Consider the following 14,902-nt stretch of genomic DNA (forward strand, 5'->3'; position numbering starts at 1 on the left):
CCAAACACCGCATGTTCTCACTCATTAGTGGTAGTGGAACAATGAGACCAAACACATGGACACAGGGAGGGAAACATAACACACGGGGGCCTGTTGGCAGTGGGGAGAAATATTAGGGAGGGATAGGGGAAGGATAGCATTAGGAGAAATATCTAATATAGATGACAGTGTGATGAATGCAGCAAACTACCATGGCACGTGTATACCTATGTAACAAACCTGCACGTTCTGCATATGTACCCTAGAACTTAAAGTATAATTAAAAAAAAAAAAAAGCTCAAAGAGGCTCTCAGTGCATGAGAAGTAGAATGCAGAATTCATCAATCCAAGTGTTGGATAGTTGTGCTATCTAGCATAGCCACAGCTGAGACCAGAGATGGACCTCAAGGATGGAAAGAACAGCAATGAAAGGGTCTGCTGCACATAGATATGTATCATAAACCCCTTTGCTCCTTCCACCTCATGACTTCAGTGCCATCTCTACGGAGAGCGATTTAGCACTACCTTTCAAAATTAAAAATACACTTGATTAAGAAGCTCAAAGTAGGGATCATGCCCAGGGCGGCAGCCGCGGCGGTTGCGGGGGGAGTGACTGAGCGGTGCTGGCGCAGGAGACGATGCCGTTTCCAGTTACAACACAGGGATCACAACAAACACAACCGCCACAGAAGCACTATGGCATCACTTCTCCTATCAGCTTAGCAGCCCCCAAGGAGACTGACTGCATACTTACACAGAAACTAATTGAGACACTGAAACCCTTCCGGGTTTTTGAAGAGGAAGAGGAACTGCAGCGCAGGATTCTAATTTTGGGAAAACTAAATAACCTGGTAAAAGAGTAAATACGAGAAATCAGTGAAAGCAAGAATCTTCCACAATCTGTAATTGAAAATGTTGGAGGAAAAATTTTTACATTTGGATCTTACAGGTTAGGCATACATACGAAAGGTGCTGATATTGATGCGTTGTGTGCTGCACCAAGACATGTTGATCGAAGTGACTTTTTCACCTCATTCTATGATAAGTTGAAATTACAGGAAGAAGTAAAAGATTTAAGAGCTGTTGAAGAGGCATTCGTACCAGTTATTAAACTCTGTTTTGATGGGATAGAGACTGATATTTTGTTTGCAAGATTAGCACTACAGACAATTCCAGAAGATCTGGACCTACGAGATGACAGTCTGCTTAAAAATTTAGATATAAGATGTATAAGAAGTCTTAACGGTTGCAGGGTAACCAATGAAATTTTACATCTAGTACCAAACATTGACAACTTCAGGTTAACTCTGAGAGCTATCAAACTATGGGCCAAACGCCACAACATCTATTCCAATATATTAGGTTTCCTCTGAGGTGTTTCCTGGGCTATGCTAGTAGCAAGAACTTGCTAGCTTTATCCAAATGCAATAGCATCAACACTTGTACATAAATTTTTTTTGTATTTTCTAAATGGTATGTGTTTAGATTATATTAAAATAAAATTGATTGTAGACACTGAAAAAAAAAGAAGCTTAAAGTATATTTGCCTAATGAATATCCTCGCACATATGTGAAATTCTACATGTACAATAATATTTATTGATGTGTGACCCATAAGGGCAAACAACTGGAAAAATACTGTTAAGGAATATAGCACAGATCAAATAAATAATGATGTATTCATGGGACAATAAAATTTGGGTGACAATTAGCTATACTTAACAACATGCATACAAGTGTCACAAACAAATCAGAATGCACACAACCGAAAAGAAGTCTGCTGTAGAACATCCATCATACCCATAACAGTGACTGACAGCCATGAGTGGCAAACCACGTGGCAGTTATAAACAGTGAGACCTCTCCGAAGGCATACTGCTGATCCTACTTCCTACAGGTTTATTATAGATCATTGTTCCGTCAAGAAGTTCAAGCTGAAAGTCCAAGCACCATGCCTTTAATTCCCACTAAAATCCTCTGCCCCAAGAATAAGGCAGCATTCCTATAGCACAGGATATCATGCTGATTTAAAGAATGTGCAGAAGAATAGACTTAACACATTATGCGTATTATGCAGTTATTAGAAGACTTGGGGTTTTTTCCCTGTTCCAAACTCCATTTTATTCTGGGTAGTTCAGCAGTTGACTGAATTATAAAGCCAGAGTCCTGCATATGAATGGCCAGACGTCACAGAGTTAAACTAATTCCACAGTAGGATTGCTTCATCAAGCAAATGGACAATCACACTCTGGCAAGGTTTTGTCTTCCTCCTAATGACTTTCCTTGAGCTTTAATATTCAAAGGAAAAATATGTACCAGCCAGAAAAAAAAGCTTCCAGAACCTGGAATCCTCCCTCATTAGAACCAAGAGCCTAAAGATCTGTGTCCAGATCCATCTGAAATAAACATCCCCATCTGGCCTCCTAGATTCTCTGCCTCTGAAGACAGAAAACTCACCAGCCCAAACAAGCCACACTATATGCATCCAGGTTTTCATGCCTAAAACCATGGCTTCCGTTCATGGTAAAAAAGCCCTTCCGGACATGGAGTGGCCTCTGCTCTCCAGGATAACTGATTGACGCTGCAGGTCTGTCCTGCACCCACTCATGCAGCCCTCTTTTGGCCTCAGCATGTGCTCAGCTGGGCAGGATGTCAACACAATGGGGTGCACCCAAAGCAATCACCATAATTTAGACTGTCAAAGAAACCAAAAATAGGACACTACCCAGCATCCTGTGTGATAGTCTGCATTTTTATCCCAGTGGAGAGAAGCAGATAAAAGGAAAACCTCTCCTAACAGGGTTCATTCCAGAAATGAGGCGGATTCAGCACAGTGTAGGGGTGAGTCTCTGTTTATTAAAAGCATTCTTCTTCACGGACAAACACAGTGGTTTATGCCTGTAATCCCAGTACTTTGGGAGGCTGAGGCAGGAGGATCACCTGAGGTCAGGAATCTAAAATGAGCCTGGCCAACATGGAGAAACCCCATCTCTACTAAAAGTATAAAAATTAGCTGGGCATGGCGGCAGGCATCTGTAATCCCAGCTACTCAGGAGGCCGAGGAAGGAGAATCTCTTGAGCCCAGGAGGTGGAGGTTGCAGTGAGCCAAGATTGTGCCACTGCACTCTAGCCTGAGCAACAGAGTGAGACTCTGTCTGAAAAGTGTATACATCCTTTTTCAACTCGATGTTTTATAAACTGTGATCAACCCCATGAAGTTAATGCATTTGCCCCTGTCTTTTTCCAAACTAGCGTTTGGATCCATGGTAGCTTAAAATCAAGCATATGATGAGGAGACTCATTCATCACAGTGGCAAAGACTAAGGGAAAGTTTCAAAGAATTGGGCACCATTCAGCTCTGTTGGCAGGGGTCGAATTTGATGATTAAAAACTTGTTGCTGTCTTAGTCTCTAGTGATTGTGAAGATCAGAGAGTTATGGGGAGTCCTGGGGCTCCCAAGGAAGGTGAAGAAGTTTATGAAAAAATGACAACCCAGTGACTGGAGCAGACAGGAGAGGTACATGTGCTGGCAGCTGTTTGGAGCATCAGTCTCCAGATAGGCTCGTCCTGTTCCCATGGATGAGGGAAAGTCACTGAACTTTGCTCATCGCTGAAACAGCCACAGGGATGCTGAGAAAAGTCCAAGGTGAAGAAACACCAGGTTTGTCATTTCTTGCTTAGCTCTTGTAGCTAATGGAAGGAAAAACATAAGACGCTATTTTTAAACGGTATTTTTATTTTATAAATAAAATGCTATCTAAATTAGAAGAGTCATATTTCTCTTGCATTAGCATTCTTATTTTCTGTTTTTCATTAAGAAATATTTTAGATGGGTAAAATGCCCCCATCCTAACCCCATTATAATCCCTTCCCTTTCTACATTCTCCAAGAATAACAGTCCTTGTTTGTTCCACCCACCAATGTTTCTCCTTATACTCTGGTTACAGATAGAGACACCATTAATATAAATACATATATATGCTAAACATACCTAGTATTTTGCATGCTCTTGTTTAAAATGTACATTATTTCTGCATTTGCTATTTATCCATATGGATGTAAGACCCTAATTTAATTCAGCTGCCATTTGATAATCCATGTTATGAATCTGCCACAATTATGGATCAAGTCTCCTGTCAGCAGATATTTAAGTTGTTTCCAATTCTGCACAATTGTAATACTGGTGCAGTAAACATCCATGAACATCCTTAGACTTGTGTCCTTATATGGACGTAAAAATGTTGTGACATGCTCTTAATAAAACAGAACATCTTAGTTTTTTGTGTGTGTGTGTGTGCTGATACATGTTGTTAGAGCTCATTCTTTTAACATTTGAACAGATTCTAGCTTGGAAAAAAACTAAAATATATTGAACCAAGTTTCTTGCTGGACATTTAGTTTGCCCCTTCTCTTGGTTTTGTGTTGTTCATAACAGGCTCACACGCCTCCTTGGACACATCTGAGTTTCTCCAGAGTATGTACCTAAAATCGTGACTGCTCCATGAAAGGGTGGGTGGGCCTCCAACTTTCCACATGCTGCCTGACTGCTCTTCACCTACGCTGATATGACAACCACCAGCGGTGCATGGGGAATTCCATTGCTCTACTGCCTCGCAATCTTTCAATATGGTCACTCATAAGATTTTGCAAATTGATGGATTCCAAAATAATATCTCATTTGTTTTCACTTGCACCATTCCTTATAAAATTGAGCATCTTTTTATGTATTTCTTGACCATTTGGCTTTTATCTTCCATCAATTGTGTGTTCATAACCTTTGTTCTTTCTTCTTCTGGGTGACCATTAGGAGAATCTGGTTCCAATTATTCCCATATTCTTTTTTTTTTTTTTTTTTTTTTTGAGAAAGTCTTGCTTTGTTGCCGAGGCTGGAATGCAGTGGCATAATCTCGGCTCACTGCAACCACTGCCTCCTGGGTTCAAGTAATTCTCCTGCCTCAGCCTCCCAAATAGCTGGAATTACAGGCATGTGCTATCACACCCAGCTAATTTTTGTATTTTTAGTAGAGACGGGGTTTCTCCAAGTTAGCCAGGCTGGTTTTGAACTCCTGACACTCAGGAGATCCACCCATTTGGTCTCCCAAAGTGCTGGGATTACAGGCGTGAGCCACCACCCCCTGGCCCCATATTCTATTTATTTTAGGAGAGGACAGTTCATTGAAAGTTTAACAAAAGGCTAATATGTAAATCATAAATAAATTGTCTAGCAAGTAAAATAATTTTTAAAACCCAGTTTTTAAATAAAGTGAATTTACGCCTGCTTCTCCAAGCTTAGGAGACTCTGCCATGATAACTATATTGTAGGTGAGAGATATCCCCAAGGGATGTGGACTCAGCTTGCAGAGGGAATCCAGGACTGTTTAATGACCTCTGAGCTAAGGGAAGGAGGGAACTGACATTAGCAAATATTGACCTTTGAACTGGAGTTTAACAGATATCACCTCATTTAATCCTTGCAATGAAACTGTAAAATAGGTATGATTTCCCTTTCTCTCCTTGAGGATGAGAAAATGTAGACTCAAAGAGATTAAATGTCTTGCCTGATGTTAAGGAGATTGAAATTAATGAAAGAGACAGAATTTGGAGGTTTGTCTGTCACCAAAACGCAGGCTCTCTCTGCCACACAAGAGAACCACAGTTCTCACTGATAAAGTAGTTTGAAGAAGCCGGGCACGGTGGCTTAAGCCTGTAATCCCAGAACTTTGGGAGGCCGAGGCGGGTGGATCACGAGGTCAAGAGATTGAGACCATCCTGGTCAACATGGTGAAACCCCGTCTCTACTAAAAATACAAAAAATTACCTGGGCATGGTGGCACGTGCCTGTAATCCCAGCTACTCAGGAGGCTGAGGCAATAGAATTGCCTGAACCCTGGAGGCGGAGGTTGCGGTGGGCCGAGATTGCGCCATTGCACTCCAGCCAGGGTAACAAGAGCGAAACTCCAACTCAGGGGAAAAAAAAAAAAAGTAGTTTGAAGAGAAGATTCATTATTGGGGGAAGTTTATAAATTTTAACAGAAAAAGGGCGGGGGTGGTGACTCACGCCTGTCATCCCAGCACTTAGGAGGCCGAAGCAGGCAGATCACCTGAGGCCAGGAGTTCAAGACCAAACTGGCCAAGATGGCAAAACTCCATCTCTCCTAAAAACACAAAAATTAGCTGGCTGTGGTGGCGCATGCCTGTAATCGCAGCTATTAAGGAGGCCGAGGCAGGAGAATTGCTTGAATCTGGGAGACAAAGGTTGCAGTGAACCAAGATCACGTCATTGCACCTGCAACAGAGTGAGACTCCATCAAAAAAAACAAAAAAACAAAAAAACAAATGTTAGCCATTCTTTTGGAAATAATTATTTGTAAAGGTTAGAGTTTTGTTCAATCTCTTCTGAAACCTAAGCAGTAGGAATCTTCAGAGGCACACTTTCTTCTCTACACGTCTCAAGGAGGAAGCTGTGGCCACCAAATATTATGCATGCTTCAGATAATTTAAATGTATCCTATTCTTTTTTTCCCCCTTAGACTACTTGTTCTCCTGCTAAGTAAAGAGTGATTATTTTTTCAGGAAACAATATCAGTTGCTTCCTCAGGGGGCTGATGATTTGATAAGGCATGGTAAGAAGCAGAGATAAATCAGGCTTTGAGAGAATATAAAACACGTTTTAGTTTCTAAGTCCTAGAGCTTATTCTGGAAAAGTTTAAATGAAAAACATTCCATGAATATATTATACATTTATTTTACTAATGCTTTATTTCCCAATTATAATTGTCAGGAAATTACAGAAGGAACCCACACTGAGCCCTGAAAGTTCACAGTTGTGGAAGCCTGCAGGAATTTCTAAGACGGTTTTCATAGCTCTTAAGATGTCTTGAATCCAGAAAGTCTTCCCATGAGTTTTAGGGGCAAAGTACTTTTTTTGAGACAGAGTCTCACTGTTGCCAGGCTGGAGTGCAGTGAGGCAATATCGGCTCACTGCAATCTCCGCCTCCCGGGTTCAAGCAATTCTCCTGCCTCAGCCTCCTGAGTAGCTGGGACTCCAGGCAAACTCTACCATGCCCTGCTAATTTTTGTATGTTTAGTACAGACGGGGTTTCACTATGTTGGCCAGGCTGGTCTTGAACTCCTGACCTCGTGACCCACCCGACTCAGCCTCCCAAGGCAGTTTATTTTTTTAACTTAATGGGGAGATGGCCAAGGCCCTCAGCATTGCACATGGTCAGCTTGAAGTGATTTCAGCCAAAGCTCTGCTGGACAGTTTCCACAGCACCCTCTCTCCTTCCACATATGTTCCCCCACTTTCTGGCTTGAACTGTTTCTGAAGCCAAGGCAGCCTGCTCAGCCTTTGTATGAAGCCAGGAATATAAGGTTAATGCCTCTGGAAGTGACTCTCCTCCAGCAGAGGAGTCAGTCAGTAGGTAAATGCCCCAATCTCTGGGGTTTCAGAGGGAAAATGTAAAGTGTGCTCTACCTCCCATTTGCCAACAGAAGTACCCAGTTCAACAATGCACCTTTTCCTGGTTTTTCTTCCGTTCCTCCCTCACTCTATATAGATTCTCTATACAGAAATCTATTCTTCCATAGAATTACACAAGAATTCTGGTGGTGTGGCCCCAGTCATCATGAGCCATGTCTGAAAGAATCAGTCACATTTCATATGCAAGCATGCTCTCTGACTGTGCTGTTGTTTTTAATGAGCATCACTGACAATGCTTTAACCTGATAGCCATGCCTAATTGTGTTCTATGTAATAATGCGGGGACTTGAGGAGGAGGCAGGGTTGAGGGAGAAGGAGGGAGAATTGATGTGTGAATTAAGGAAAGGTGTCTCTTTCTTTGGAGCATAGATGAATTCAAGGCCCTCCGCATACTACTAAATATTTGGCTGGACACTACCAGTTGTGTGTCTAGACTCTGTGTGTGTGTGTGTGTGTGTGTGTGTGTGTTTGTGTGTCTGTCTGTCTCCAGGGCTGAGCAGCACCTCCTTCTACCTGTGGTAGCATGTTACTCAGAACCTTGGATAACCCCCTGCCCTCCTAAAAACACAATACCGGTATGTTATATAAAATGTATCTTACATGATTGGTGAGAGGGTGGTGATTGAAACCAGCTCATTTCCCATTTACCACTGAGGCCAGCTCACCTTTGATGGCCTCAATAACAAAAAAAAGTCTGAAATACTGCAACAATTACTAAAATGTGACACAGGGATACAAAGTAAGAGCATCTTGACTCTTACTTTGTAGCAAGAACTCCTAAGTTAATCAAGCCTTTCGAAAAGTTTCAGGCTGAAAATCAAGACCTCTCAGCTTAGACCCAATGTCAAAATTTTAACTGGGCAAATTCTCATTAGAGACAAAAGGCCAAAGACTGTGCCGATGGAATCTAAAGTCTTTTAATGTTGACTTCAATCCAGTAAAGCCCTTGTTAAGCCATTGAACTGTAAAATTGGGCCTTGGGGATGCAGTGTGCCCTCTGAAATTAGAGGTCAGGAGATTTGGATTTAATTTCCAGCCCTGTGCCAGTCAGCCAGACACTCACCTTCAAGTGACAAGCCTTAGGTGAGTCACCTTCTGTCTCTGTTTCTCGATTTTTGCACAGGGATTTATGTGGGTCTTAAGGCCCACTGGGAAATGATCCCTTCTTCAGCTCAGTGCCTGGTTTGTTGAGTATACTTGTCAATCTGGACTTTAATACACCTATAATTTTGGATTAATTCTATTACCTCTGCTGGAAATTAACACAGAAAATTCACAGTTGATTGACAAGAATGAGAATCAGTTCTAAAGAATGAAAATATTACCGAATCCTTTACTACTAAAAGAATAGTGTCAACTAATACTAATATTACTCTGCCTTCCCGGTTAGTGTCAACTAACACTAATACTAAAAGAACAGTGTCAACTCAAGGGGACACAGATCACTCATTCTATCTTCATCAGCTATAGCACTTAGAGACAACTTTTTCAAAATACACAGCTAAAACTCTCCCTGCTTTAAGTGCTATAGCATTGAAAGCAGGGAGAGTTTTAGCTGTGTATTTTTAAAAAGTTGTGTTCTCTACAAAGAAAAAGCAACTTTTATTGTTACTTTTGGTCCCCAGGAGAAATGGAAGTCCTTTTCAGAGAGCATGGGAGACACAAGTCCTTTGTAGTCCTCTTGTCTACCTCTGAGGGTGAAATGAGAGTGTGTAAAGCACTTTGGGAGGTGGCCAGGCACACAGCTAGGCTCAATGCAGAACAGAGCTGCTGTCCTGGTTGTGGGGCCCCAGTCATTATGAGCCATGTCTGAAAGAATTAATCTTGGGGATACGATCCACGATGGCTGATTGCTAACATCTCGGGATTGCAGCTCCCAGTGAAAGCGCAGGGAAAGAGAGGAGCCACACTTTCAGACGAATTTTGGTCACTCACAAAGCAGAAGATTCCCAGTGGAGAAGTTGCACAGGTCGCCAGCACAACTCTTGTGGCCGGCGCAGCGGTTTTGCTGGCACCTCGGTGTGGCAGCTCTTGGTGCAGAGTAAACAGTTCCCCTTCTGACCGAGGTTTGGAGCTCCGGGAAGGCAGAGTTGCCCATTACTGACTCAAGAAGGAAGCCAGACTGGAGATTCCCAGGCAGAAAAGCACCATCAGTCTTAACACCGCTGTTTTGGCCGGCGCAGTGGGTTGCTCATATTTTGGCCCTGAGAATTAACAACTTGGACGTTCACTCAGAGACCTAATTTGAAAGTTGGTAATTACAAAAATGACAGGTGGATAAATTTACAATGATGGAAAGAAACCAGCATAAAAAGGCTGAGAATACTCAAAATCAGAATGCCTCTCCCTCTAAAGAGGATCACAGTTCCTCACCAACAAGGGGACAAGGCTTGATGGAGAACGAGCGCATCCCATTAACAGAATCAGGCTTCAGAAGATGGATAAGAAACTTCTGTGAGTTAAAAGAACATGTCGTAGCCTAATGTAAAGAAACTAAGAACTCTGAAAAAAGGTTTGACAAAATCCTAATGAGAATAGACAACTTAGAGAGGAATATAAGTGAATTAATGGAACTGAAGAATACAATAGGGGAACTCTGAGAAGTATGCACAGGTTTAAAAATTGTTCGAATTCTTTTTTTTTTTTTTATTTTTTATTGGATTTTAGGTTTTGGGGTACATGAGCAGAGCATGCAAGACAGTTGCGTAGGTACACACATGGCAGTGTGCTTTGCTTTGCTTCTCCCCTTCACCCACATTTGGCATTTCTCCCCAGGCTATCCCTTCCCACCTCCCCCTCCCACTGGCCCTCCCCTTTTCCCCCCAATAGACCCCAGTGTTTAGTACTCCCCTTTCTGTGTCCATGTGTTCTCATTTTTCATCACCCACCTATGAGTGAGAATATGCGGTGTTTCATTTTCTGTTCTTGTGTCAGTTTGTTGAGGATGATGTTCTCCAGATTCATCCATGTCGCTACAAATGACACAAACTCATCATTTCTAATTGCTGCATAATATTCCATGGTGTATATGTGCCACATTTTTCCAATCCAGTCTATTATCAATGGGCATTTGGGTTGATTCCAGGTCTTTGCTATTGTAAACAGTGCTGCAATGAACATTCGTGTACATGTGTCCTTATAGTAGAACGATTTATAGTCTTTTGGATATATACCCAGTAATGGGATTGCTGGGTCAAATGGAATTTCTATTTCTAAGGCCTTGAGGAATCGCCACACCGTCTTCCACAATGGTTGAACTAATTTACACTCCCACCAACAGTGTAAAAATGTTCCTTTTTCTCCACATCCTCTCCAGCATCTGTTGTCTCCAGATTTTTTAATGATCGCCATTCTAACTGGCATGAGATGGTATCTCAGTGTGGTTTTGATTTGCATCTCTCTGATGACCAGTGACGATGAGCATTTTTTCATATGATTGTTGGCCTCATATATGTCTTCTTTTGTAAAGTGTCTGTTCATATCCTTTGCCCACTTTTGAATGGCCTTGTTTTTTCCTGTAAATCTGTTTGAGTTCTTTGTAAATTCTGGATATCAGCCCTTTGTCAGATGGGTAAACTGCAAAATTTTTTTCCCATTCTGTTGGTTGCCAATTCACTCTAGTGACTGTTTCTTTTGCTGTGCAGAAGCTGTGGAGTTTCATTAGGTCCCATTTGTCTATTTTGGCTTTTATTGCCAATGCTTTTGGTGTTTTGTTCATGAAGTCCTTGCCTACTCCTATGTCCTGGATAGTTTTGCCTAGATTTCCTTCTAGGGTTTTTATCGTGCCATCGAATTCTTCAAGCAGAAGAAAGGTTATCAGAGGTCGAAGTCCAACTTAATGAAATAAAACGAGAAGACAAGATTAGAGAAAAAAGGATAAAAAGGAATGAGCAAAGTCTCCAAGAAACGTGGGACTATGTGAAAAGACCAAATTTAAGTTTGATAGGTGTACCTGAATGTGACGAAGAGAATGAATCCAAGCTGGAAAATATTCTTCAGGATATTATTCAGGAAAATTTTCCTAAACTAGCAAAGCAGGATAATATTCAACCCCAGGTAATACAGAGAACACCACAAAGATATTCCTCAAGAAGAGCAACCCCAAGGCACATAATCATTAGATTCGCCAGGGTTGAAACAAAGGAGAAAATACTAAGGGCAGCCAGAGAGAAAGGTCAGGTTACCCACAAAGGTAAACCTATCAGACTTACAGCAGATCTCTCAGCAGAAACTCTACAAGCCAGAAGAGAGTGGGGGCCAATATTCAACATCCTCAAAGAACAGAACTTTCAGTCCAGAATTTCATATCCAGCCAAACTAAGCTTCACAACTGAAGGAAAAATAAAATCTTTTATAAATAAGCAAGTACTCAGTAATTTTATTACCACCAGGCCTGCTTTACAAGAGCTTCTGAAAGAAGCATTACACATAGAAAGAAACAACCAGTATTAGCCTTTCTAAAAATATACCAAAAAGTAAAGAGCATCAACATAAAGAAGAATTTACATCAACAAATGGATAAAACAGCCAGTTAACATCAAATGGTAGTAAACCTAAATTTCAATTGACTAAATCCCCCAATCAAAAGATACAGCCAAAACCCAACTGTATGCAACATCCAGACCCATTTCACATGCAAGGATACACAAAGACTCAAAACAAAGGGATGGAGAAAGATTTACCAATCAAATGGAGAGCAAAAATAAATAAATAAATAAATAAATAAATAAATAAATAGCAGGAATTGCAATTCTCATATCTGATAAAATAGATTTTAAAGCAACAAAGATATAGTGGTAAAAGGATCAATGCAACAACAAGAGCTAATGATTCTAACACCCAGATACATAGAGACTTAGACTCAATGAGACAGAAAATTAATAAGGATATCAAGGACTCAAACTCAGATCCAGAAGAAGTAAACTTAATACATATTTATAGAGCTCTCCACTTTAAATACACAAAATATACATTCTTGTCAATACCACATCACACCTACTCATAGGTTTAAATGAAATATTGATTGGTCATTAATACCCATTTTTTTTAGAATAAAGCAACATTTCCATTCTCTCTCCCACTTTTGCTTCCTCTTTCTTACTCTCCTTCTTTTTTTCTTTCCTTCTCTCAAAAAAAGAAAAAATCAACTTGTAGACCTCTAGATCCAGGTCAGCAATGTCTCTCTCATTGCCTGATTTCCTTCCTTCCCTTCTTTCCCTCCCTCCCCCCTTCCTCCCTCCCTCCCTTTCTCCTTTCCTCCCTTCCTCCCTTCCAAAAAAAAAAAATCTCATTTCATATGCAAGAATGCTCTGTTTGACTGTGCTGTTTTTAATGAAAGCATCATTGACAATGCTTTAACCTGATATCCCTGCCTAATTGTGTTCTATGTAATAATGCATGGGCTTGAGGAGGAGGCAAGGTTGGGGGAGAAGGAAGAATGGACATGTGAATTAGGGAAAGGTGTCTCTTCCTTTGGAGCATGGATGTGTTCACAGCCCTCCTCATACCACCAAGTATTTGGCTGGACACTACCAGTTGTATCTAGACTGTGTGTGTGTGTGTCTGTCTCCAGGGCTGAGCAGCACCTCCTTCTACCTGTGGTAACATGTTACTCAGAACCTTGAATAACCCCCTGCCCTCCTAAAAACACAATACATGTATGTTATAAAAAATTTATCAAAACCAGCTCATTTCCCATTTACCACTGAGGCCAGCTCACCTTTGCTGAAGAGGGTTCTTGACTTTTACTTTGTAGCAGGAACTCCTTAGTTAATCAAGCCTTTTGAAGAGTTTCAGGCTGAAAATCAAGATCTCTCAGCTTAGACCCAATGTTAAAATTTTAACTGGGCAAATTCTCATTAGACACAAGGGGCCGAAGACTGTGCTGATGGAATCTAAAGTCTTTTAATGTTGACTTCAATCCAGTAAAGCCCTTGTTAAGCCATTGAAGTGTAAAATTGGGCCTTGGGGATGAAGTGCACCCCAAAGGAGTGAGGAGGCCGAGGCAGGCAGATTATCTGAGGTCAGTAGTTCAAGACCAGCCTGGCCAACATGGTGAAACCCTGTGTCTACTAAAAATATAAAAATTAGCTGGGCATGGTGGCAGGCACATTTCAGAAGGCTGAGGCAGGGAGAATTGCTTAAACCCTGGAGGCAGAGGTTGCAGTGAGCTGAGAGCATGCCATCACACTCCAACCTGGGTGACAGTGGAGGAAAAAAAAAAAAAAACACCTAAGAGGCAGCAAAATCCAATTAAATATCAGCTTTATTCAGATTTTGATTTATAATATAAAAACTTATTTTGTGGAATAAACAGAAGGCCTAGAATTTATAAATAAACAAAAAATGTGTTAGGAGCTTTAAACACACTACCTCTTGCCTCACTAAAGCCAACAAGACATTTTAATGCCTATTTTACAGATGAGAAACCGAAAATCAGAGAAGATACTGGTCACATTGCTAGTACTTGGTAACATGAAAATTTGAACCAAATTCTGATTGGTAGCAAATAATGCATTCTTTCTCAAAACATCAAGATATCATTTCAGTTGCAAAAATGAGCTTTGTTTAAATATAGAAAGCATTTTGAAGGTAGTAACTGTGATTACTTAGTAATTTCTATATAGCATCTGTTAGATTACACTGTCAAAGAATTTTTTAGATAATGACTAGAAAAATACCTTTTTTGGCCTCTTCTAATTTTTGCAAAGCAAATCAAGCAGCACCTCATCTGGAATAAGCTTTTGTATAACTTTTATTCATGGCAATTGCTAAATTACAATCAGACTCAGCAACAGCAAATCTGCAATTTTAAAACATCAAAATAAATGAAGTGAATAAAACTCATTTACTAAACCAAAACTTCAAAGTTTTGTTTCTGAAATCCTTGCAAAGGGAATTTACTTACCCACTGAAGGCATGTTTCCCACTTCCTTTTAATTAAGCATAATAAAAGCAATACTGGCATTTCTCAACAATATTGTGGATTTGATTTTAGACCACCACAACAAAGTAAATGTCACAATAAAGCTAGTCATACAAATTTTCTGTTTTTCCAGTGCATACAAAAGTTATATTTATATTATACTGTAATCTAGTAAGTGTGCAAAAGCCTTATGGATAAGTAACAATGTATATACCTTAATTTAAAAATACTTTGTTAAAAAATGTTAATGATTATCTGAGCCTTCAGTGAATATATATGTTTTGGTGGTGAAGTATCTTGCCTTGATGTTGATGGCTGCTGATTGATCAGGGTGGTAGTGGTAGCATGTGATGCTGTTTGATAGCATTTTACTCATAATAGAACTTCTTTCAATATTGGAGTCAATCCTCTCAAACTCTGCCACTGCTTTTTCAAGTAAGTTTGTATAATGTTCTAAATCTTCTGTTGTCATTTCAAAAATGTTCACAGCACCTTCACCAGTAGATTCTATCTCA

General features: G+C 40.5%; 1 long non-coding RNA gene and 1 pseudogene across 2 annotated transcripts; one reads left to right on the plus strand and one right to left on the minus strand.

Moving 5' to 3' along the window:
- Window positions 1-596: 596 nt before the first annotated feature.
- Window positions 597-1,474, plus strand: LOC128928502 (poly(A) polymerase alpha pseudogene; annotated as a pseudogene).
- A 9,695-nt stretch (window positions 1,475-11,169) lies between these two features.
- On the minus strand, window positions 11,170-14,264 carry LOC144577826 (uncharacterized). 2 transcript variants are annotated; one of them, XR_013522439.1, is made up of 3 exons: window positions 14,143-14,264; window positions 13,182-13,259; window positions 11,170-11,296 (listed from the first exon to the last, which is right to left on the minus strand). It is a non-coding gene; the product is annotated as an uncharacterized LOC144577826 (long non-coding RNA). The 2 variants fall into 2 exon arrangements; XR_013522438.1 differs by lacking the exon at window positions 11,170-11,296 and adding an exon at window positions 11,661-11,792.
- Window positions 14,265-14,902: the final 638 nt, after the last annotated feature.

Source organism: Callithrix jacchus, chromosome 9, assembly GCF_049354715.1.
Source record: "Callithrix jacchus isolate 240 chromosome 9, calJac240_pri, whole genome shotgun sequence".
Classification (NCBI taxonomy): Eukaryota; Metazoa; Chordata; class Mammalia; order Primates; family Cebidae; genus Callithrix; species Callithrix jacchus.